The sequence below is a fragment of the Gorilla gorilla genome, chromosome 17 (assembly GCF_029281585.2).
Source record: "Gorilla gorilla gorilla isolate KB3781 chromosome 17, NHGRI_mGorGor1-v2.1_pri, whole genome shotgun sequence".
Classification (NCBI taxonomy): domain Eukaryota; kingdom Metazoa; phylum Chordata; class Mammalia; order Primates; family Hominidae; genus Gorilla; species Gorilla gorilla.
This window is the reverse complement of record NC_073241.2, coordinates 57962119-57987584: the sequence shown is the minus strand read 5'-3', so window position 1 is coordinate 57987584 and position 25466 is coordinate 57962119.

Below are 25466 nucleotides of genomic sequence, written 5' to 3'. Positions count from 1 at the left end.
CAGACATACTTGCTTTAGTCTCTGAATTTTTCAACATAGTGTTTTTCCAACTGCAGGTCATTTTTGTAGCATTTCTCAATCTTTTTGAAAAATTGCCTTCTAGGGAGACTTTTTAGACATTTTTCCCCTAATATTTTACCCTCTCGAAATGTTAATACCTATTTATGTACTGTGACCTTTTGGAAGGCCACAAACCATTTTACTGTCTAAGTTTTCTTTGTCCCTAAGAAACCATTTTTCCCCTTTGGGGACAATATCACCCCCATTGAGAATGCATGATTTAGAGGATTGCTATCAAATTTTTTTAGATGACACTAAAGGAAAAGGAAGGTAGTAAATGTCAGTGTGTATCACAAGCAGTATAACAGTAGGTATTATTTTATAAAAATGTTTTTCCAAAATTATATAATTTATTGCATGTGTATTTATATACACTCACAATATAAAATGCCCTTCTTACTTTAGGATACAACCAAATGATGAAAATCACTGTCTAAAAGGTAACTGCTGGTACAAGAACATACAGCACAAACACATACACATATGTGCACACACACAAGACTAAACCAGTAAGTAGGAAGATCATTTTCCTAACTTAATTTTCAAAACAGTGTTCTTGGTTAAGTTACTATAGGATGAACCTCTAGTGCTATGCAGGGCAATAACTAATTCCTGTCCTTTTCCTCCTCAATTCCAAATTGCTCCTCTGTGGATCTTGTCAGGAAACAGAAAGGGGTCCATTGCTGAGCCAAGATCTTCTTAGTAGCTATGCCTTTCCTCCCATTAAGTTATCACTATTAGCAAGGACTCAATTAAATTCTCGAAGCCCCTTTATTCTCCTTTGTATTTTTTAATAGAGCAATTAATTTTTTCTTATATTAATAGATATGATTATCAGGTAGTATCATTTTATCATAGTTATAGTATCACAAACTAGGCCACTTTCTATGTTGTTGTTCCTGATCATAGTTCTAGAATGACTGAGTTGAAACACTGCTTTGGAAAATGTGAAAAGATTGGTGCAAACTGTTGCTCACTCTCTTTCCTTCTATTAATTGGAGAGAAGGAGCAGAGAGCAATCAGAGCAGTGTCACAAACTCCATGTCCTAGGCAGGGACAAAAAAGACCAGAGATGCTTAGGATTGAAAGGAGCTGCCATTTTGGTAGTTGTTTTGCTGGTTGGTTTTGTTTGCATATTTTGTTTTGGGAAGTGTCATTTACTGCAAGGAGGATACAAATTAGAAAAGGGCCAGTTTCTAATGGTCTGGAAAAGCTTTAAAAGCCAAAGGCTATAGAAGGCAAGACAAGTAGTATGGATGGTGAAGTTGGCTGGCTGGGTTGGGGCCCTTGATGGTGCTGAAGACTTGGGTGATGCCCCATGCTTCTTCTAAAGGGGACTGCTGAGACCCCTAGAGAGAGATTTAGTTTTACAAGATTTTCAAATAGCAGACAGACATCTAGATTTTTACTTGGAATTAGTGTGCAACTGATCCATATTTTTATGAACGCTGTGCAGACCCAAAATGAGTGAGTTAAAAACAACCCTAAGGTTCTCAGTTTGCAACTTCTGAAATAAAGCTTTGTCTTTTTATAAGATCACTTGCTCCCAGAGAGGAAAATAGCTAACCAGGCCCACCTCAAAACTGGTTTGAGCCTGGGGCAAGAGTAGCATGGAAGTCCCACATACCATATCTCTAAATATTTGTAAGCTACAAATAAAGCTAACAAACATTTATATTAAATACATTTTAGGGTTGTATTGATAAATATTCTTCAAACAACAAAATTTTAAATATTTCTATAAAGCTATGGTTTCTTTTACGGCTAAGAGTAGGCAAAGTATCAGAAGACTAAATTTAATTACTGTTATCATGTTCATGTGTTCTGTTGGTGGATTTTGCTGTTTTACTGAGTAATGAAATAAAGACATAATTGATAAATCATTTATACTAACTTAAATGTAAGGAAAATTACTAATTGTAGTATTAAAGTGAGATTTTCACATAATTTTTATTCAATTACAGTACAAATTAAAAGCAATTGTTGTAGAACTAAAGCTGGTGAGTTAGCTGCCTGGGTTTGTAAATAAAATTTTATTAGAACACAGCCTTGTCCATTATTTACATACTGTCTTTGGCAGCTTTTGCACTACAATTTCAGAGTTAAGTAGTAGTAACCTTTTCTTACCCTTTACAGAAAAAATTAGCCAATCCCTGGTCCTAAGAATTCAAAATTAAAATGTAACTTTATGAAAGTCTACAAATTTAAATGTATTCATCATTAAAACATAAAGTGAACATTTAAGACTGACATTATTCTCAAAATATTTTTTTCTTCTAAAATACTGAAAATTGTTAAAAGCAAAAAGAAACATCAATTATGACTAATAAATATCAAAATTTAAAGAAAATATTTAATGAAAATGCATTTATTTTATTACACATTTTTATAAAAACAAATTTGCAATTTCGCTTTTTGATGTCTATTTACCAATAGCTTTAAGCAAGTTAGATCTTGACCTACATATATATATAATATAAATTTAAAAGAAATGTGGATTGTGGAGTTTCAAAACTGTTTCTTTCACTAGTTGGTGCAGTCATTGGCATTACCTCCTTCTAATTCAACACTAACTCCAGAACTATGAATTGGAACAGGAAGAGTAAAAAGAAAAATGGGTACACTACACTACTAGGAGAAGATATTTCATTAGGCAAGAAACTATTGCATCCGTATCTGAAAAAAATTGATACTATTTTTTTCTTACCTATGAGCATCCACCACGAAAATTTTTCCTGATCCTAAAATAGTATCTCTCTCCCACATTATCAAAAGCACGACCTCTAACCTTTAAAGGTTTGGACACAAAGCTTTTGGTTTCAAGACAACAGAAAAAATGTGGAGAAATATTTTCTTGTGGCCTAACACTGCTAGTCACGGGAGCAGATGTTTAGCTTTTCAGGTAGTGCCACACCTGTGCTAACTACTAGATTTCAAGTGACAGAGGCATCCAGATGTTTTTTAATGAATATATTCTCATTATTTCATGTTTGTGGTAAGTGAAGCTTTATAAAGCACGGGGCCTCCTCTTGTCTGGGTCTGAAGGCAGCTGTGCTGCTAATAAAATAAGGAATGATGTGGGAGGGATAGGTTTAGTAACAGACATGACTCCTAGGGTAAAGCAATTCTACCTTTCTATGTTAGTCAAGTCTCATAGACCATGCTCAAATGGGGAAGCCTAGGAGTATATAGTAAAGGACCTACTTATGAAAGTATAAGCAGGGTTCAGAGAAACCAACAAGGGATGCTGAAACACTACTAGAGCTGGCCTCATTGAAAAACAGTGAGAAACAGTGAAAAAAATTGGGACTAGTCACAGGAGAACACATGACCAGCCCCTAATCTAAACTTCAAGGGCAGGGAAGAGTTACCAAATCCCTAAGAGAGAGCTGTAGTGTCCTCCACAGCCCAGGATGGAGGGAGTCAGGGAATGAATACTCCAATCTCACTCTCCTGCACCCAGCAGTCTCCACTCAGTGCCCCTCATTAGCCAAGTCAACCAAAGCCAGAGGGCAAAGGGCACTCCAAGTGGACAGAGTGGAGAGTGGATCTGGGTCTTGAGAAGGGGAGTTGATGGGGAATATTCCACACTCTACATGCACACAAAGTATTCTCTAGTTTTGCGGACAGAAAGAAGCAGCTAAAGCACTTTCAGCCTGGATATCTTCCCACCTTTAATAATCTGTTTTCCAGATTTAATAGTCTGTTCCCAGATTTCAAAATGCATGTTTTTGACCTTTATTTAGGAAATTGGCAATTCTGGCAGTGTTATTATTATGCAGTTGTAAACGCCAATGATTATTATTTCTGAGAAGTTACTCTATATTCAAACTACGTTCTTATTGGCTCTGTCTACAATTCACACGGTTATCATAATCTGTAGATGTAGGAGCTATGCAACATTCTTTCTCACAATGAAATGGGGTTGATCTATTTGAACAGTTGGTTGCCAAAAGTCAAGTCTCATTGTTTGACCAGATCCTATGATTTTTTTTTCTAAACTCTCTATTTGCAAACTCTCTACTCTGCCCACTCTTTAACAACTGCTTTACTATCCTGGCTGCAACCATGCTCTGAATCCAACTGGTGCAGTGGAGCAGAGCAGAGCTGTAGCAAGGAGAGATGTTCATTGGTGATACAAAGCTGTCATCAAATTCTGCTGCCTTAGTAATACATTCTCCAATTTGGAGTTGGCAAAGCAGATCACAGAGTTAAATACAGGAGAGCAGATCAAGGCAGCTTATACATCCTTAAAAAGTCAGTGGGAAGGAAATTAATAAACTCTTGCTTGCTCCTAAAAGAGCTGAAATTACCATCAGTGTTCTGGATTTTTTTTTTTTTTTTTTTTTTTTTTGCCTATGGTGGGAGTTTAGGTAAAAATAGTAATAGTTATTTTAAAATAGCCTACTTAGAAGTATAATTACCTCATCCCAAAGGTTGGTATTTAGTATACTGTAGAAGCAAACCTTGCCACTGCTTTGTGTAAGGTTTGTAAAGGTTGATATTTAGTATACTGTAGAAGTAAACCTTGCCACTAACTCCTGTATTGGACCCTGGCTCCCTCTCACTGTCTTTCCTAGCACCTCAACCCTCTCTAGTCACAGTTCTTGAAAGACTCCAGACTGTTCATTATCATCTGTGTCATAATCAACTTTAAGAATTTTTACGGGGTCTAGGAAAGTAAAACATCTTTGATGCAGCTCAACCCAATTTCTTTTAAACCAATTAGTGTGTCCACAGGCTGATGTCTGCCTAGATCTCCTTGGACCTATTTTATTATTTCTGTGATTACCTCTCTCAGCTTTAAAAGGCATTTGTTCAACTTTCCTATGAGACTCCACTTCTAGGGGCCATTGAAACCGGCAATTCCATGAGCTGGCATCCCCAAAGGGTGACCTTAGTAAATGACCAGGAGGTAAGAGAGTAGAAAGCCCAACTCTATGACCTCAAGGTGAAACCACTTCCCTGAAAGGTGGGATCAGGCAATCATCAAGAGGATTTTGCCAGAAATTTTACCTTTGTTGGTGTTTTAATCAGTTCAAGCTACCATAACAAAATAATATAAACTGAGTGGCTTGTATACAAGCAGAAATTTATTTCTGATGGTTTTAGAGGCTGAGAAGTCTAAGATCTAGGCATCAGCAGATTCAGTGTCTGGTAAGGGCCTGCTCTCTGATTCATAGATGACTCCTTCTCACTGTGTACACACATGGCAGAAGGGGCACAGGAGCTCTTTGGGGCCTTTTCTATAATGGCACTAACCCTATTCATAAGAACTCTGGTCTTATCATCTAATCATCTGCTAAATTCTCCACCTCCTAAAATTATCACATTGGTGATTAGCTTTCAAGATATGAATTTTTTGGGGTACACACATTCATACCATAGTGCTGGCTTCTTCCTCTTTCTTGTTCTGCTTCTGCCTTTCCATATTAGTGTCTCCAGGAAGTACCTTCTTAATGTGTCTCTTGGGCACAAAAGCTCATCTCAAGATTTTTTTCTAGGGATATTGACTTAAGAAAGCAACTTCCATAGTGGAAAATAATGCCTGTAACAAGAGCCACTGCTAATTCCTCATATACTCTCTTATCTTACTATTCACGAAATCTTATGTAAAATTCAGAAGGGGTAAGAAATGACAAATTCATGATATCAACCCAAACAAAATAGCATATCTTTGGAGACAAATCATGGATATTTTCTTGTTTTTAATGTGGTTATGAAAAGATAAAGTAAGGGAGAAACTGGAAAAATTAGTTTACGCTTAAAACAAGCCCCCAGTTTAAAGCTGACATTGATGTGTTTTCACCACAGGGGCTTCACAAGGCTGCTCCAGGCTGTTCTCTATCAGTGGTTAGCCAAGAGGACTATAGAAAAAGGAAGGAAAATAACATTAATGCTCCAACCTCCTGCTTTGTTTGAAATTACTAGTAGTAAAGACTGAGCTGGTAAGAGCTTTTAAAAGCATCTGCTCACCAAATCTTTTGAAAAGTTCTGTAGTCTTCCACTCAAACCAACAAATAATCTCTCTTTTTCACTTACTCCTAAAATAAATTTTTTTTTGTATGATTGTAGAAGCTTCTTAACTTCGTACCAACTCAGAGGGAAAGATTTTGTCAACTCTGCCCTGAACATGGTTTTATTTAACATCCTAATCCTAACAAATTTCACTTTCAATTGATTTCTGATTTCTTTTTTATTAAATAAAGGCGTGCATATGGCTATAGGCTTCCAGAAGGGAGTGTGTCACTTCCATCCAAATGTAATATAGCCTTTAATTACAGGAAGCTCTGTCAGTGCATAATAGACATGCTGGGCTCTAGGGAATTCCAAAATACTTCTTATTCCTTGTCAGAGATAAGATAAATGAAACATTCCCAGCTTGCTTGTGGCTTCCTCTTTCAAATCTTTCAGAGGCGGAAGGGCAGTTTAAAAAATTAACTCCCTAATTCTTTCCTCATAATAGAAACTGTTTGCCTTTAGATACTAGACCATTTTTGTCTTACATAATGTAGGATCATGGAAAGAATCCCAGATATTGAGTCAGAAGATTAAGGTTCAAGTTCCAGTTTTGTCATTTAATTGCTACAAGGAACATTCTTGATTTCCTTACCTATAAAATGAACATATAAAGAAACAGTCACATCTACTAAAAAAAAGTTGTTTGGAAGAGAAAATAAAATACAAAATTAACTCAATTTACAATGAGATGTGGAAAGAAAATGTACACTATAATAACTAGAGAAATAAAAGGCTTCAATAAAGGTGTCAATTTCAAAGGGATGACAAAGACTATATCCCTTCTTGCCAGGCTCAAGAATTACTTGTAGTGCTAATCAACACAACAAAAATAAACCTATTTCTAATTGTCTTTAATTTTGTAAATTTTACCTTTAATATTTCAACCTTTATACTTTTGTTTTGCCTATTTATTTGCCTGTTTTTCCTCCTCCTGGCAGAGAAAGAAAATCACTGCATGATATTTACAAAATAAAAAATAAACAAAATAATAAGAGCACTTCATACTCATCATGAATCTAATTGGGTATTTTGAATCCAGTGGTGTACACGCAAGGCAACTCTGACGGAGAGTTCACAAGCTTAAATTTGGAGTAAATACATTTGAATTTCACCCTTTTTTGTAACTTGTCAGCCATCTAAATTTTTGTAATACACTTAACCTTTCTGAATTTTCTTTTTCATCTATAAAGTGTCAATAATATCCATGTATCAGGAGAGTTGTTGTGAGGATTAGTATAAACACTTATTATCTATCTAACACTACTGTCAATATTGTTATTACTATGTCAGTCAGGTGTGGTATCGGGGATCATAAGGGAACTTTTTTTCATTTAATATCTTTATAACTGTCCAAGGGGTTCTTCCTGTCTGCTGCATGAAGGACTACAGCATCACAGTAGAGAAAGAGTTTAATAGACACGAGCCCAACCATGTCACAGGGGAGACAGAGTTCATACTCCAATCATCTTGTCCAAAGCTCATAGGTTAGGGGTTTTTCAAAAGCAGTTTGAGGGAAGGGGTGAGGAAGGCCAGGTAATGGTCTGATTGGTAATTGGTGAGGAAGGCCAGGTAATTGCTGCTGATTGGTTGGGGCTGAGATGACATCATAAGGGGTCAAAGCTGTCCTCCTGCAGGCTGACTTGCCTCTAAGTGGGGCCACAGGAGCAGAGTTGGCGGGTCTAGGTGGAGCCATGTTTGTCAGACACGCAGAAAACCTGAAAAGATACCTCAAAAGACCAATCTACAACAGTGATGTTATTTGCAGGAATAATTGGGGAAGTCACATATCTTATAACTTCCCGAATAATGGCTGATAATCGTTTATGTAAGTCTGCACTTTAGCAGGACTCAGGATTCTCTCGTCCCATCAGCCTGATGGCTCCCCATTAGCTTTACAAAACTGTTGAGTTTCCTGGCAAGGCCTATTATCTTTTAAACTACAGCCTAAATGTTTTACAAAGTTAGCTTTGCCCAATAGCCCAGGAATAATTAAGGGAAAGGCAAGATGAGGGTAGGTTAGCTTACTTTACTCTCATAATTTTTCTCACTGATATAATTTTGGCAAAGGTGGCTTCATCTTTTTCCTGACATGAGTCCTCTCTTCTACATATTCTTTCAGGGGCATCCATTGCTCCAATACCTACATTTAGTAAGTCATAAAATCCTTTTGGTGCTCTATTCTAATTTTTTCACACTTTATTTTGATCCCATTACCCTAGTCAGCTCCTCACAGTTTCTGTTTTCACTTTCTTTCTTAATTAAACTATTGTAAAGGCCTCTATGCTCTTCTCCAAATCATTCTCCTATTTGCCAGTTGTTTTCTCCATAAAGCATAGAACTGATCACACCACTCCTCTGTGTATAATCCTCATATTAATTTCTATTACCTACATGATTAATTCAAAACTTTTATAAAAAGTTTCTAACCCTCTGTATCTTACTTCTGGCCTGTCTTTATCTTTGTAAGAAACCGACTTTCCTAGGAAATTGTAATCCCTTGCCATTCCCCACCCACACCCTTTCTCACATTCACACATCCATATCTACCCCCGTTTTACCCCCTCTCCCAGGAGTTCTCCCTCCCTTTCTCCTACCTTTCCTGATCCTAGTCACAGTTCAGAGCAGAGCACAAATGCCAGTTCCTCTCTAAGCCAGTCCATCTGAGAGATGGTTAATTTCCAATTCCTCTGCTTATACACAAAACTTTGCTTACATCTCTGATTTCATTGCCAGTATTTTCTCATATTATACACACACACACACATACATATTTATATGTATATATACCCTAATTAAATTACCTATTTAATTTCCCAGCACCACAGTCTCTTGAATAAAATAGATGATAGGTAAATATGCATTGAAAGATCACAGCTGGCAGAGTATGGTGGCTCACACCTGTAATCCCAGCACTTTGGGAGGCAGAGACAGGTGGGTCACTTGAGGCCAGGAGTTCAAGACCAGACTGGCCAACATGGTGAAACCCCATCTCTACTAAAAATACAAAAATCATCTGGGCATTAATGGCTGGTGCCTCTACTCAGCTCAGCTACTCAAGAGGCTGAGGTAAGAGAATCGCTTTAACCCAGGAGGCAGAGGGTGCTGTGAGCTAAGATGGCCCTACTTCACTCCAGCCTGGGCATGAAACTCTGTCAAAAAAAAAAAAAAAAATCACAGTTACATAAGTTAGTTTCAAACAGAAGGAATGAAAAAAAAATTCTATGTATTCAAATGTCTTCACCTGAATTTTATTCCCATGTCCTTTCATCTCTGAATCAAAACTTGATCATGTTGGTGTCTCTTTCTTTGATATACAGTGAACCAGATAATCAGATAAACTGAATTATAATGTTTTGGTAGTGAATGCTAATACTTGAGTAAAAGTACACTGGGGTACAATGACCTCTTAGAAGTGGAAACTCTGGGAGAAGACATCAGATATTGGAAGAGATTACTGCAAAGGTAGGGACTTTCAGTCTCAGTATATCAGATGATATTCAACTCTCTATTCTGCCTCCATGCGAAATGTCCTGCTCTTGCATACAGTGCAAAAAGAATGAGTATAAACCTAGAGGAGAACTGGGAGATATTAATTGCCATTAAACAGACAGTATGTTCTAAGAGCTAAAATATTACAAAAACAGAGCAACAGTCTACCCATCTAGTGATGAAACTCCAGGACAAGGCTGGTGACCCTGAAATGTGAATACAAAGTGAACTTTGATCCCAGCCTGCCAAAGTGGTACTTTTCTTTAGCACAACAGTCCATACTAAACTGAGGCTATTTGCCAATAAGCTCTAACTCTTTAGTTCTAAATTTGCTATTATAAGGGAGTTCTCTTCCATCTAAAGAGTTGCCCTTAGCAGACCTCACTCTTGAATGAAGGTCACCAGCATTATTTAAGAATGTAAAACTCAAGCAACAAAAACTGACCCTTGAAGCAGTACTTCCAACTTCTTGCAGAGTTGAATGAGTTGTTAAAATGGATTTAAAAGCAGATTTTGGATTCACACATTCAGTAATCCTTGATGTTTTGGGGCTGTTTTCTAACCAGGGCCAACACTGCATTTAGATTTCCACCTGTTCCCACTGAGAGGGGACATTTTCCTCAAATGCACCTGGGGCCAGTATGAGGCTTTTGAAATGTCCTGAGTTAAGTCTCCAATCGATAGGTTTATGGAGGTCATGTTATGTAGTAGGCTGCCACAGTCTGGCACTTTAAAACTCAACGATGTGTAAAGAATGCAAAGGCTGACAGATACTCCTTATAAAAACCATTACCAATCCCTGCTTGGAGAACTCCTCAAGCATGGTTCAGGTAAAGAAAAAAAAAAAAAAACACTGTGAAACACTGTGAACAGACTTTGCACAGAAAACTTCAACAGAGAAATGCTTTCACTTGGGCAAAAGTATGCAGTATAATGGAGCTGCAGTGAAGAGCCCCAATAGCAATGAGGCAGTGTAACCACCCAATAGGATCACCTTGCCCACTAGACAGAGCCAATTTTTCAAGACAGGGGAATTGCAATGGAGAAAGAGTAATTCATGCAGAGCCATCTGTGCAGGAGGCCAGAGTTTTATTATTACTCAAATCAGCATTTGGAGATCAGAGTTTTGTTTCTCGTTTGTTTGTTTGTTTGAGATGGAGTTTTTGCTCGTTGCCCAGGCTGGAGTGCAATGGCGGGACCTTGGCTCACTGCAACCTCCGCCTCCCAGGTTCAAGCAATTCTCCTGCCTCAGCCTTCCTAGTAGCTAGGATTACAGGCATGTGCCACCATGCCCAGCTGAGGCGGGTGGATCACCTGAGGCTGGGAGTTCGAGACCAGCCTGACCAACATGGAGAAACCCCGTCTCTACTAAAAATACAAAATTAGCCAGGGATCAATGTTTTTAAAGATAACTTGGCAGGTAGGGGCTTGGGAAATGGGGAGTGCTGATTAGTCAGGTTGGAATCATAAAGGGTTAAAATAAGGTTTTCTTGAGTCTTCTGCTCCTGGGTAGGATGGCAGAAGTGATTGAGCCAGATTACTGGTCTGTGTTGTCAGCTGATCCAACCAGTGCAGGGTCTGCAAAATATCTCAAGCACTGATCTTAAGTTTTATAATACTGATATTATTCCAAGAAGCAATTTGGGGAGGTTCAGTCTTTTGGAGCCAGAGGCTACATGACCCCTAAACTGTAATTTCTAAACTTGTAGCTAATTGGTTAGTCTTGCAAAGGCCGACTGGTGCCCAGGCAAGAAGGGGGTATTTTAAGGAAAGGGCTGTTATCAATTTTGTTTCAGAGTCAAACCATGAACTGAATTCCTTCCCAAAATTAGTTTGGCCTATGCCCAGGAATGAACAAGGACAGCTTAAAAGTTAGAAGGAAGATAGAGTCTGTTAGGTCTGATTCTTTCACTGTCATAATTTCCTCAGTTATAATTTTGCAAAAGTGGTTTCAGTAGTAGTAGGTAGTAGTAGTAATACTACTACTAATAATAATCAATGTCACAATGTCACCTCAACATATACAAAAAGACAAGTTCAAAGTACCACCAGAATATAGATTCAATATCTTTAAAACCTTCATTTTTCTCGTCAGTAAAATAGGGATAATAATTAATTTTTCCATTTAGGCTGCTATAGGAGAATACCACAGACTATGTGGCTTATAAACAGCAGAAATTTATTTTTCACAGTTCTGGAGGATGGAAAGTCCAAGATCAAGGCAACAGTAGACTCAGTATCTGGTGAATGCCTGCTTCCTGATTTATAGATGGCTGTCTTCTTGCTGCATTCTCACATGGGAGAAGGGGTTAACCAGCTTTCTGGAGACTCTTTTATAAGGACACTAATCTCATTCATGAAGGCCCCACCTTCATGACCTAATCATTTCACAAGGGTCCCATCCTGTAATGCCATTACATTGACAATTAGGTTTCAACATATGAATGCTGGGGCACACAAACTTTCAGTCTATGGTGATAATTCATTTCATTTCTTCTCCAAAGAACACTTGTATTAGCATTATTAAAAAACAATTATAAAACTGGAGGATTATGTGAACATTATGTGAACATTAGGTGATTATTAATAATACATTTACTCATAAAAGAGCTTGTCTTTGGAATAATCACACTTGATAGATACTGTAAGTGAATGCAGTGAACTGGAGGTATCAATAATGCCCCATAGCCAGAATTTTAAAAGCATGAAGCAGGAATTGGACATGACTTGTGTTCATTTTATTTGATATGGTTTGTATAATTTGGGCATCACTCATTTTTAGGCAGTAATACAACCTTAAGATAAAATGGGTTGACATCTCGGTTCTTAGAGATGTCCTGGTAGCATTAGGACAGAGTTATGATCTAGGTAGTTGTATAAAATTAAACTTGGTGGCCTATACAGAAGACGGCTGCAACAATGGTTTCTCATCTCTTCTCCTGGCATGTGACTCACTTCAGAAAAATCATCTTAAGAAAATCCACCAAAGCCTAAGAATTGTAAGAGTCACCTGAATAATATTCTGCCTTTATCATAAAGAAAACAAGTTTTTATTGAGGAAAATTTATATATATTTAGCCAATGCTAGAAAAATCAAGTAGAAAATAATTGCTATATATGTATTTCTCTTTATGTAATACCACTATTGTGAGAATTGTTTTGTTTTTGTTAATAACTAAAATAACTGATTAAATGACTGATTTTCCTGAACCGACTGTATTGGATCATCATACAAGTCACCTCAACCTAACTCCATCATAAAAGGAAAAATGAAACCTATTATTTTCTCCCAAAAGTATATTTGAGTTTCCAAACTCTTGAAGAATGTGATCTGGGTAGTTTACTATTTTCAAACCAGAAGACATGATACATCATGTTAAAATGCAAGCTTGTAGCCAGATGTGTCCCTGACGGGGTTTCCTTTATTCTGTCAACTCCATGCTGGGAGAGCTTCATTGTCATAATTCTGTACATCCTGCCCTAATACTTCTGATGTCCTCCCTTAGAAAAATCAAACCAAACTTGACTGGTCCTAGTTTTAAAAATAGCAAAATACAAAGGCTTTGATGTCTTTTATTATTATTTCTTTGGGCAGTTTGAGTAACCTGATTTTTAAAATTTGGTTAATAACTCATCTGAGATTAAGTACTTCTAGAAGCGGCTCTAAAAAAATAAAAATGCAAACAGTAAAAACTAAAGTGCAAACACAATGCTTTAAAATACATTCAACACAACAGAGGTGGCAATGCCTTCTTGTTATGACTTCTTTTATATAAATACTGTTTAAGAAACCAAAAAGAGGCAAGCAATTATTTAATAAGTAAAATGAACACAAAACTATTAAAAGATGTAAATATTTGACAGAAAGAGAAAATGTTTGGAAATATTACACGTTTGCTGATGCTGTACATATTTGCTTAGATTTATTTAATATGTGACCAGATTTAATATAGTTCATATCCAGGTTAAATGTGTACTTTGAATCTTTATAAGCAGGCTGGAAGTTTTCTAATTTGTTTACAGTAGAAGGCTCCAGAACTGCCAGGGCATTATATTTTCCTAATACACATACTACTCTCCACTCCTTGCTGTTGTTGAAAAGGAGAATGTTAATGTAATTATGGAAATACACAATTTGACCTTTTCTTCTTATTGGTTGGGTACAGATGAATAGTGTAAAAAAATTCTATTAATAGTCATTTTGATATAAAATTTATTAAATTCATGTACAATAAACTAATTAATATAAATCCTAATATAAAAATTTCTGATTAATGCCATATGTGCTGCTTTTATGCTACAAATTGTTGCAAATGATATCTTCCCTAAAAGTTTTACAAGTATAATGCATCTAATTTCATTATCTTTTCTTAGTTAATAGCTCGATAAACAAAAAAGCCTTTTCCTTTCATCTTCCTAGGAGGTGTCCTACAAATATAATCAATTCTCGATCTATGTGTTCTGTCCCTCCTTACTCTTTTTCTAATTAATTCTTATTATTCCTTCAAATAACTCAACTGTCACTCCCTCAAGGAAGAATTTCTTACAATACCTCACTATCTCAAGAGTTCCTAGGTTTACCCCTGACTCCTCTCTTTTTCCCTTTGTTATTAAATCCAGCAGCCAGCTCTGAGGCTGTACCTTGAAATTATATCTGGAACACAACCACTTTTCACTATCTGTAATTTTGCCACCAATACCTGAACTACCCTTATTTGTGCCTAGAATGTGGAAATGTGGAGTAGACTTCTCATGGGTCTCCATGCTTCTCTCTGCTACTTACAGCCAGAGTGATTTTTTTATTTTTTATTATTTTTTTTTTCACAGAGTTTAGCTCTCGTTGCCCAGGCTGGAGTCCAATGGCAAAATCTCTGCTCACTGTAACCTCCAACTCCCGAGTTCAAGCAATTCTCCTGCCTCAACCTTCTGAGTAGCTGGGATTACAGGGGCCCACCACCACACCCAGCTAATTTTTGTGGTTTTAGTAGAGATGGGGTTTCACCATCTTAGCCAGGCTAGTCTTGAACTCCTGACCTCAGGTGATCCACCTGCCTCGGCTTCCCAAAGTGTTGGGATTACAGGCATGAGCCACCGTGCCCAGCCGAGGGTGACCTTCTTAAGACATGTCAGACCATGCCACTCCTCCAACTCTCCACAACTTTCCATGTTACTAGGATACAAGCCTATGGCCCTGAAATGAGCTAGAAGGCCCTACTTTTTCTATCTCCTACCTCAATTCAGTTCCTCTCTGATCACATCTTCTATTATTCCATATCTCCTATTATACCATATCTGTGATTGATATAAGATTTTCAAGAATTTCTGTATTTATTTTGTTTATTGCTTCTCCAAAAGCAGAGATTTTTGCTGATTTTTTTCAATTAAAAAAGAAGACTTTGCTGATTTTGTTCACTATTATATCCTCAAAAGGGAAAGGGCACATATAGTAGCTACTCAATAAGTATTCTTGTGTGAGTAATTCACGATACTTCTTTCTCAAGGCATTGCACAGACACACCTTAAATCTCACATTTTGTGCAATTATTTGTTTAATGTTTGCATTCCCTATACTCAATGCTGACATAAGCACCAGGAGTTCAGAGACCATTTATGTTTTGTCTACCTTGCATCCTCAATGCCCAGCACATGCCATATGTATGATATGCATGATATTTATTTATTTATTTATTTAAGGAATTAATAAAAGGAGAATAGTACTAAATCTTCCTCTTTATTTTCTAATGTGTTTATATTATTCAAAAATTACAGTATTTTTGTAATAAGTAATTACTCATTATCTGATCTTTCCATAATATTTCCATGAAGCAATCCAAATTTTAAGCTGTCTTGCATAAGTATCTTATTTAAGTTACTTTTGTTTTCTGTTTTGCATAAGAACCTTATTTAAAAGATCAGTATTTCTTTTTCTTCACAATAGGCAGAAATAGATTTAATTCCTGTGTCCATTCCTTAGAAGCAGAGTGTAATTTTGCAGCCATCATTCAAAACCACTATGCTAAACAAACAAAATATATATAACACCTTGTTGTGTGAGTTCACACAAGAAGCAAACATAAAATGAGCATAGCATAATCAGGAAAAGAAGCAGTGGCCACCTATAAATCAGGAAGGTCCGTGCACTACAGTCTTTGTCTAGGTCTATTGACTCATCACCAGGTTTTTTGCTAAAAGCAGTCATTTAAAACGAAGTCTGCCACTCTTTGTTTTTCTGGCCCAAATAATATTCACTCAAGAGTATCTGGCCATGCCTGTGGTTGGGCAAACTTGTTAACATGCACATCCTTCTGGTGCAGCACTGCCATCCTTTCATCAATACATTTGATGTAAAGGGACTTGAGGTTTCCCGTTAATAACTCTAGAAAGCAAACTGCAGGTGCAGGAGTAAGTGTGGTGATAACATATAGGCATGACATGTTTCCAGACCTCTTCCAAATGGGCCTTGGGCTATGAGTCTGTTTGTGGTTGATGTCCAATGTAGACAGCTGTGTGAGTCACATTGTGCTTGGCTTGCACTGGTTCAGGCAAAATGGAAAATTCTGTGAAGTCCGCATATGCTGTGTAATTAAAATACAATTTTTTTATTTCAAATTTATTTAAGCTTTTAACTTCTGAATTTTGAAAGAATGTAATAGACCTCTATTGTCTCTGAATCATGTTTGTTAAGAAATCTTAGGATCATCATTGAAATTAAACTTAACAAGCACCTTATACCACCCTCAGAGAAGCAAGATGACCATAGCAGTATTTCCCAAATTATATCTTACATGTTCCATGGTTCTCTTTCCTCATTCAAGTACTTCTCTTATGCTTGCTCAGTTAATGACTTTTTATGTAGAAAGATGGAGCAGTTTAACCTACATATTTCTTACTGAGACAATTTACAAGCAATTACAAATTATCAAATTATTAATATAATAACTAGCTATAATCACAGATTATTTTAATTAGTTATTGTTCTTTTTTGTCTGACTCTTTCTTTGGTTCTTCTATTCTAATTTCCTCTAATGTAACACTAATTTGTATCTGGGTGAAAAGATGATGTGTTTTAAATAGATGTCCCTGTGCAACTTTTAGGAAGCACTCAGCAGAAACATTTTGAATGAAGGAATGAATAGATAAATTATTGAACATATTTAAGTACTTTTTATCTTTTAAATGTGAATTATATAAATAAATATATTTGCCTTCTAGAGCATAAGTTTAGTCAACATGTATTTTTAAAACCTATTCTAAACACCAAGAACACAATAATGAACAGACAGACAAATATTTTGCACTGATGCAAATCATATTCCAATAAGGAAAGAATGAATAAACACTAGTTTGCTAAAAATAATATAGTAATAATTATAATACGTGACATTTCTATAACATTTATTTTGTGTTGAATATTGTCTTAAGTGTTGTCTTTCTCTCTCTCCCCCTCCCTTCTTTTATTCCTCCCCACAACTCTTTTTTTTTTTTTTTTTGAGATGGAATCTCACTCTTTCACCCAGGCTGGAGTACAGTGGCAGGATCTCCACTCACTGCAACCTCCACCTTCCGGTTTCAAGCAATTCTCCTGCCTCAGCCTCCCAAGTAGCTGAGATTACAGGCGCCTACCACCACACCCAGCTAATTTTTGTATTTTTAGTAAAGACGGAGTTTCACCATGTTGGCCAGGCTGGTCACAAACTCCTGACCTCATGATCAACCTGCCTCGGCCTCCCAAAGTGCTAGGATTACAGGTGTGAGCCACCATGCCCGGCACCCACAACTCTTTAAGGTAGGTGCTCAGTGGCCAATTTTAAAGATCTAAAAACTGAGTCACAGAGAAGTTATATAATTTGTCTGAGGTTTTACTCTCCATAAGTCATAGACTTGGGACTTGAATTCACAAAACCTGGTCTAAGGATTCTTAACTTTACCTTATTGTCTCTATTCTTAACTTTACCTTATTGTCTATTTAGAGAGATATAATGAGTCATAAATGGCATAAAGATGAATGAAGCAGGACACAGAGAGAGACAGTTGTAGGAGGAATGGCATGAGGAATACAGTTTTACTTGTTTTAGTGGTTTCCAGAACCTTCTGGCCAGGTGTGGTGGCTCACATTTGTAATCCCAGCACTTTGGGAGGCTGAGACAGGTGAATTGCTTGAGCCCAGAAGTTCAAGACCAGCCTGAGTAACATGGCAAAACCCCATATCTACAAAAAAACACAAAAATTAGCCTAGTGTATGTGCCTGTAGTCCCAGTTACTCAGGAGGCAGAGCTGGGAGGATAACTTGAGCCCTGGAGGTCGAGGGTGCAGTGAGCCATGATCACGCCACTGCACTCCCGCCTGGATGACAGAGCAAGACGTCTCAAAAGAAAGAAAGGGAAAAAAAAGGTCTGCAAATTATTTGATACTCCTCCTTCCAAGAGGAGAAGGTTAATTTCTCTCTCCTTGAGTAACAGTTGGATTTAGTATTCCACCAAGTAGAATAAAATGAAAGAGAACGTGTGCTGACTTCCAAGATTAAGTTATAAAGAGCATTGAGGCTTCCTTTTTATTCTGTCTTCACCCACTCACCCTGGGAAAAGCCAGCTACCGTGTTTTGAAAATATGGAATCACCCCTGGATTGTCGATTTGATGATCAGAGGTCTTCTGAAGACATCCAGCATTGATTTGCTAGGACTTTGAGGGAGCCTCCTTAGAATTTGGTACTTCAGCTCCAGTCAAGCCTTCAGGTGACTACCTCCCTGGCTGACAACTTAACTGAAACCTCTGAGTCAGAACCATCAAGCTAAGTTGCTTTCAGATTCCTTACCCACATAAACTATGTAAGATAATAAGTATTTATTATTTTAAGCCACTGAGTTTTGGGGTTTTTAAAAAGCAATAGGAATCTGTTTTCTATTTTAAATAGCTATAGAAAACTAATAGGGCAGTCAAGAAAAGGTTCTCTTGTGAGGCAACATTAGACCAGACATTTCATCAAGTTAAGAAGCAAACAATGAGTATGATTTAAGGAAAAGATTTTAAGCATTGAGAAAAAAAAAACAACTTGTACAGTACAAAAACTTTGAGCACATTTGTTATGTTCAAGAAACTGTAAGTTGGCCCATTTGGCTGGAATACAGACAAAGAGAAGAATGGTAGAGGCTGAAGTCAGAAACCAAGGCTTCACTGTGTACTATAGAAGAATCTGGATCTCCCTCTGTCTGTAATATGAATCTGCTAAACGGTTATGAAATGGGAGTGACTATGATTTACTGTGAAAAAGAACACTATAGGTTTTGAGTCAAGAATAGACCATAGCAGAGCAAGGGTAGAATCATGCAGTTCAGTTCACTTAGGAAGCTATTTCAATAACCTAGGTGGGATATGATAGTGGCGTGGACTAGGGTAGTTCTGGTGGAAGTGGTGGGAAAAACATAGACTCAGAATTTGAAGGTACAGAAATTAGGACTTGCTGATAAAGTGGATGAAGATGTATTATGTGGATTCTTTGCCTATCAGTAATTTCAAGGTCCGTGATTCCACTGGGAGAAAGTATTTTGGAAGGCCCAGATTTAGTACCCTTGGTTGGAATGTGTAGACACTTGCTTTTCCTTGGGCTTACTAGGAAGAGAATTAAAATATAAGGACAAATAAGAGCAAATGCTCATTTCATTTTTATTTTCTCTTCTTTTGAAGAATGTTATGTCTTCTGGTGAGATAAATGAAAGCTTTCACTCCAAGTCACACTCTTGTAAAATGTGAAATTAAAAGTGAAGAGAAAGACTGTTAATGACATAAAATATTTACCTAGCGTTTGTCCTACAGGAGAAGACTGTGGAATTAGCTTGCTCCTCCTTCAAAGTGAGAAACTATGATATTAGCAATGGGATGGCTTTTGACATTGATACACACTCCAATTAGTGTGGTGTGGCAGCTGCGTGGGGCACTCTGCTAAGGAGGGGTGAACTCTTCTCTGGTAGAGTCAGTTTTGCAGGTGGACACTGAAGAATAATACCATGGTTATTGCTACATTCCATGGCTTTTAACGACTGCAACCATATGTAATTATTTTTTTAAATAATCAAAAGCAAACCATCTAGGACAGAGGGAGAAGTGATAAGGGGGGGGTGAACATGCAAGTTGGCTGGGCAAGACTTTTATTAGACATTTTTGGAGGGCTTAATTAGATTTGAGCAGGAAGCATCCAAACTCACCTGCCATCAATTTTGGTTTTTACGCAAAAGCTATAAAGTTTTCGTTTTAAAAACAGCACATGGGCCTCTCAGTTTATGATCTGTATTCGTTGCTCCTAACCCTGTCTTCTCCTTATCCTGTAGAGAAGAGACTATCCTAAATATTGAACCTTGGCCCTGGGCTGAGGTACAGGAAGATGCTTAAGACAAGAAAAGGTATTCATAAAGTCATGCAGCTAGAAACCCAAGAGATCAGGTTGTGGGTGCTCCTAAATTCTCAGCACTCACCAGCATGTCTAAGATTCCTATATCTCCTGTTTTTACATTAAGACTATTGGTTATGTATTCTATTTCACATCTTTTACCCATTTCCTTTAAAATTATTCAAAGTCATGTAACTTGCTTTGGCATAAGAAAAGTAGTCTGAATCTGAAGTGACATGTAATTTTTACCAGACAGAAGCCTTATGAGCCAATGTGTAATTACCGCATTTCCTTTTCCTCCTCTGGTCATTGAAAACACTGGAATTGAGGTAGGCCTTCTTTTAGCCTGACTCTAGATGATTATATTAAGCTCAAGACTTCCATACCCCTCTGTGTTGCACATGTAGCATTAGCAAGTAATACACTTTTGCTTGGTTTAGCTGTTTAGACTTGAAGGTTGCTTGTTACTGCAGCATAACCCAGACTAACCTGACTGATGCAGTCAAACCTTGATTAATGAGAAGATGGAAGGGACACTGTAGAACAGGAGAAGGTTGACAGCAGGTTCCAGGATATCCTAAAGTAAGTCCCAGATGGCCAAGGAACTTCAAGGTATAAGGAAACAATTTGTCTATTTCCTTAATAAGGATACTCATCTAGCCACATTCATGCATTTATCTCAAGGAGAGCTATCTGGTGTTTTGTTGTTGTTGTTGCCAGAGCAGCCACAAAACAATTCCCTGAGAAATAAATTGCCACACATTCATGGGTAAGTTAATGGGAACAACAGGACTCAGGCACCAGTTGCCAAATAGAAGTGTCTTGATTTTTCTGAAATTAAGCAGGCAGACAGAGCATCCTACGCATTTGCATTCATCATTGTTAGAATGATACACATTTCATACTGTTGACATTGCTGGGTTTTGTCAATGTATAAAGCATACAGCTCTATGAATTAACTAACTCTCCTCCCTCAAAGATTTAATTAAGTAAATCACTTACCATGGCCTTCTTTCTATCTGCTTGATTAGCGTGCAGTGAAAAATTGATTGTTGTCAAATCTCATGGTGATTTATTTTTCTCCGGGGTCTACAGAGTGTACTGTTTCCCTGCAGTCAGAATTTTTCTTTTTGGTGATATACATTTTATGGAACTGGAAACAAAGAATTTATAATACGTAGTTATCCCAGTGATTTCCTTCTTGCTGAATGTCAGAATACCATTGTCTTATCTGTTACTAACAACAGTGTGCCACTGGATAGTTTATGGCAAAAATTATTTTTGTTTCTCCTTTATTCCAGAGTCACTATCGTATGGTGAGTAAGCCCACCAACTCTGGAGCTCAACTTCTGGCACTACTACCTACAGGCTCTGTGACTCTGGGCACGTTATTTAACCTTTCTATGTCTCAGTTTCATCAGTTATAAAATAGGAATAGTGATAGTCCCATTTGATAATGTTATTGTGAGGATTATATGTGAACAAATAAAATGCTTAGTTCAATACCTAGAATAAACACTAATGATGTTCACTTTTATTCTTTAATATCTATTTTTTGTTCCCATGGGAAAATCTGTTAATCATATGTGTTGTACCTCTACTTAAGATAGAGTAGAAAAGGAAAAATATTACTTTGGGAATATTAGTATCTGAACCTCATGGTTTTGGGAAAAAGAAAATAAAATATACATACTCTTTGAGGCTCTAGGAAAAACACACACACCTATTTACATTATTACACCCTTTTGACACTAAAAAATAATAAATACTTGAAGTCAGAGATCATATTTTTTCACCTTTGCATCTTTGCCTGTAAGTAAGCACTATGTACATAAAAAAATAAATATTAATTGAAAAATAAAATGAATACATGAATACATGACTTCCCCATTTACTTTTAATATCTTAAATGTCCATTGCAATATTGGATCTCAGTGCCTTCGATGGCACTTTAAAGAAATTTCCAAATTGAGCTTCTCATTATCTTGAGAACTTGATAAATGTACAGATTTCGTGGCCCCACTCAGTAAGGATTTGATTTAGTAAGACTAGCATAGAACTTCTGGGTGCATATATTTTATAAGCTCCCTGGAAGATTGACCACCTGTCAGGTTCAGGAGCCATTCTCCTAAGCTCTCTTCCAACTCTGACATTGTATGGTGCTAGGCTTAGCTGAATCTCACTCAAAATATATGTTAAGGTTTTAGAAACTGAATAACTGGTTGGTTTTTAGAAGCAGGCCCAACTGATTAACATGATAATTGGAAATCTATATTGTCTTCTCTTTTTATAACTTCTTACTGTAATATGTTGTTAGATCAAGGAGGGGTAGTTAACTCTAAAAGTCTCTTAGGCATTCTTTTTAATTTTTTTTCAGAAAACCTTTTACAGATAAAACTATGTGTTCTACTTAATGAGCTCTATATAAATTATTATCTGGATAAAAATAGCTCTAAAAATCCTGCAGCTTCATTATAAAAAAGGAAGAAGAGTTTGAGTAGTAAAATGATTATTTAGATGACTTGAGTCACCAATGGTTTATTCTTCTACTAAAAAAACAAGTAAGTCCAGAGATTCAGACATTTGCCCAGTTTCAGGGTTTGAAAGGCTGCAACCTACAAAGCATACATTTCCTTTGACACATGATTCATAACAGTGTTTTTATGCATCATGGCAATCTGTGATCCAATTGTTGTTTCCCCAACTTTTTAATTATTTACTTTTCTAGGCTAAAATAACTCATCAGATTTGGACAGAGTAGAAGGCAAAGGACTATAAATTCCACGTTCATTATTAGCAGTAAAACTAAGTCTTTGTAACTGAGTTATAAGATTTTTTCACCTGAAAGAGATCATCCAAGGTCAAACAGCAAGCATGTCAGAATGGAAAGGAAAGGTAAAAACAAATGTATATTATTATCTGCTTTAAACTTAGAGCAATAGTTTCTTAAATCTACATAATTCAGAAATTATGAATGAGCCAATCTAAAATATGCCACTGGTATTCTCTATCACAGTCTCTTGATTTTCTGCATACAATTATTACAGCTTATAACTATTTTATTTATTTTCTTTTGTCTTTTTCTCTCTTGCTTAGCCACTAAAAATGAACTTATTTAAGGCAGAGAACACATTTTTGTTTTTCCACTGGCATTGACAATAGCACTTGATACATGATAGCTATTTAAGAAATATTTGTTGAAATAACACCTACAAGCTTTTTTGAATACAGCTATGTTCCTAGTACTATACTAGGCTGACTGAGATATTTTGTTTTTTTAATGACTTTGTGAAATAGGGATTAGCTTTATTTTAGAGGAATGGAAATTACAATTCAGAAGGATCTTGTCTAAAATCTCTTGACTTCCAGTCCAGTGTCCTTCCCACTAAGTACCACTCCTCATAAGAAAAGCTGACATATAATCTTTATCTCAAAATCCCAAAGCACTTTTCTCCAATTCTTGTGAATCCATCATCCATTTTTAACCTAAGAGTCAATGTTTCAAGTCAACACAATACCATAAAACTTTAACTGAAACAGATCCTAACACAGTTTGTTCATTTTTATTGAACCACAAAATAACAATGGATAGTATGAATATAAAAGCCATAGGAAACCAAAACTCTTTAAGTATTATAAACCTGGTAACTTTTTACATTAGTTCTGAAGCCCTGGCTGAGATTCTGTTGACGGGTGTGGCCCACCATGTCACACCCTGAATGAAGTCCTTTACTCCTTGGCCTTCCAAAGAGTTTTGCAAGTTCCTTGGGCTATATTCACCCTAGTCACCTTCCAATTGGTTGGTGGTTTCCACCTGGAAAGCAAGCATGAGAAACCAATAAACTAAAATTGAATAGAGTTTTAAAAAATCATATTAAACGTTTCTCAGCCACTCCTAACAATTTTCTCTTCTCTACCAGGTCTTCTCTTGTATCTCACCTCCTCTGCTTCCCTATACTCATAAATTCCTATTCATATCTCATTCAGAGTTTATACCTTACATTGGTTGATGTAGTTTGGATGTTTGTTCCCTTCAAATCACCTGTTGAAATGTGATGCCCAGTGTTAGAGGTGGGGTTTAGTGGGAGGTGTTGGGTTAGGAGGCAGTTCCCTCATGACTGGCTTGATGCCCCTACGTGGTAATGAATGAGTTCTCACTCTAAATTTCACATAAGAACTGGTTGTTTAAAGGCTTGACACTTCCTCCTCTGTTTCTTGCTCCCTCTTTCGCCATGTGACCCACTTCTTCTTCTGCCATGACTAAAAGCTCCTTGAGGCCTCATTAGAAGCCGAGCAGATGCTGGCACCATGCTTCTTATACAGCCTGAAGAACTGTGAGCCAAAAATACTTCTTTTCTTCATAAATTACCCAGTCTGTGGTGTTCCTTTATAGCAATACAAAATTGACTAAGACATGGGTGGTATTGTTTTCTTCTCACCCCTTGTATTCCAGCCTCTAAAAACATCAACAACAATAGAAAACAATAAGAATATCTATTACTCATCCCACATTTATCATGTAAGTGCATAATGCTAACTTACTGGCACTATGCTAACTGATTTAAATGAAGGAATACTCTCAGTTATTGTCCTAGTGGCCTAAGAAGTACATAATATTATTAACTCCATTTGATAAAGGAGGCAACAGACCCAGAAGGTAACTTTGCCAAGTTTCCTAGCAATTTCTCTGCTCTAGTCTTTTATCTCACCTCCTCTGCTTTCCCTCAAACATTCCTACTCATGTCTCATTTAGAGTTTATACCTTCTACTGGTTGACATAATTTGGATATATATCTCCTTCAAATCACACATTGAAATATGACCTGCAATTTTGGAGGTGGGGTCTGGTGGGAGGTGTCAAATAAGCCTCTTATTTCTAAAGTAGTCTATTCTTAGGAGGAAACCTGATGACAGTCAATGAAAATAGTCATGTCTCATCCCACTGTAACCACTAAATTTTACTCACTACCCTTAACAAGTTTCCAGCCACAGTCCCTGCAGAGGAAAGATAATTGGACTTGCATAATCCAACTCTACCCTACCTGGACAGCCTTAATTTCTCAATGCACACAGATGAAACAGAGAAGGCCCTGGTCTAGAAATCAGAGGACCTGGACTTGGCCCCTTCATATGTAAAATAAAGATTTCTAATACCCTCTTCCTTCTATTCACCTGTATCCTTCAATGCATTGCTTCAGCCACACAAAGCTATTGAACATTTCACAATACACATTTACAATTTACAAAGCTGTAACTGTTCATACTATTTTACCATCCTGGAATGTTTTGTATCCCAACTTTTATTAAAAGTTTACCTCACTCCTCAAAATTCAGCTTCTATGCTATCATATTTTCTTCCAAACCTTTCCCAAATCCCTACAGTGCTAACTTATTCTTTTATGTGCAATTATCTACAATGCTATTATTTCATTCTAGCAATATTCATTGTGCAATTTGCTATTTGTTAATATTTATCTGAATCTCTCCAAAGAGATTATAGGCACCCTGTAGATA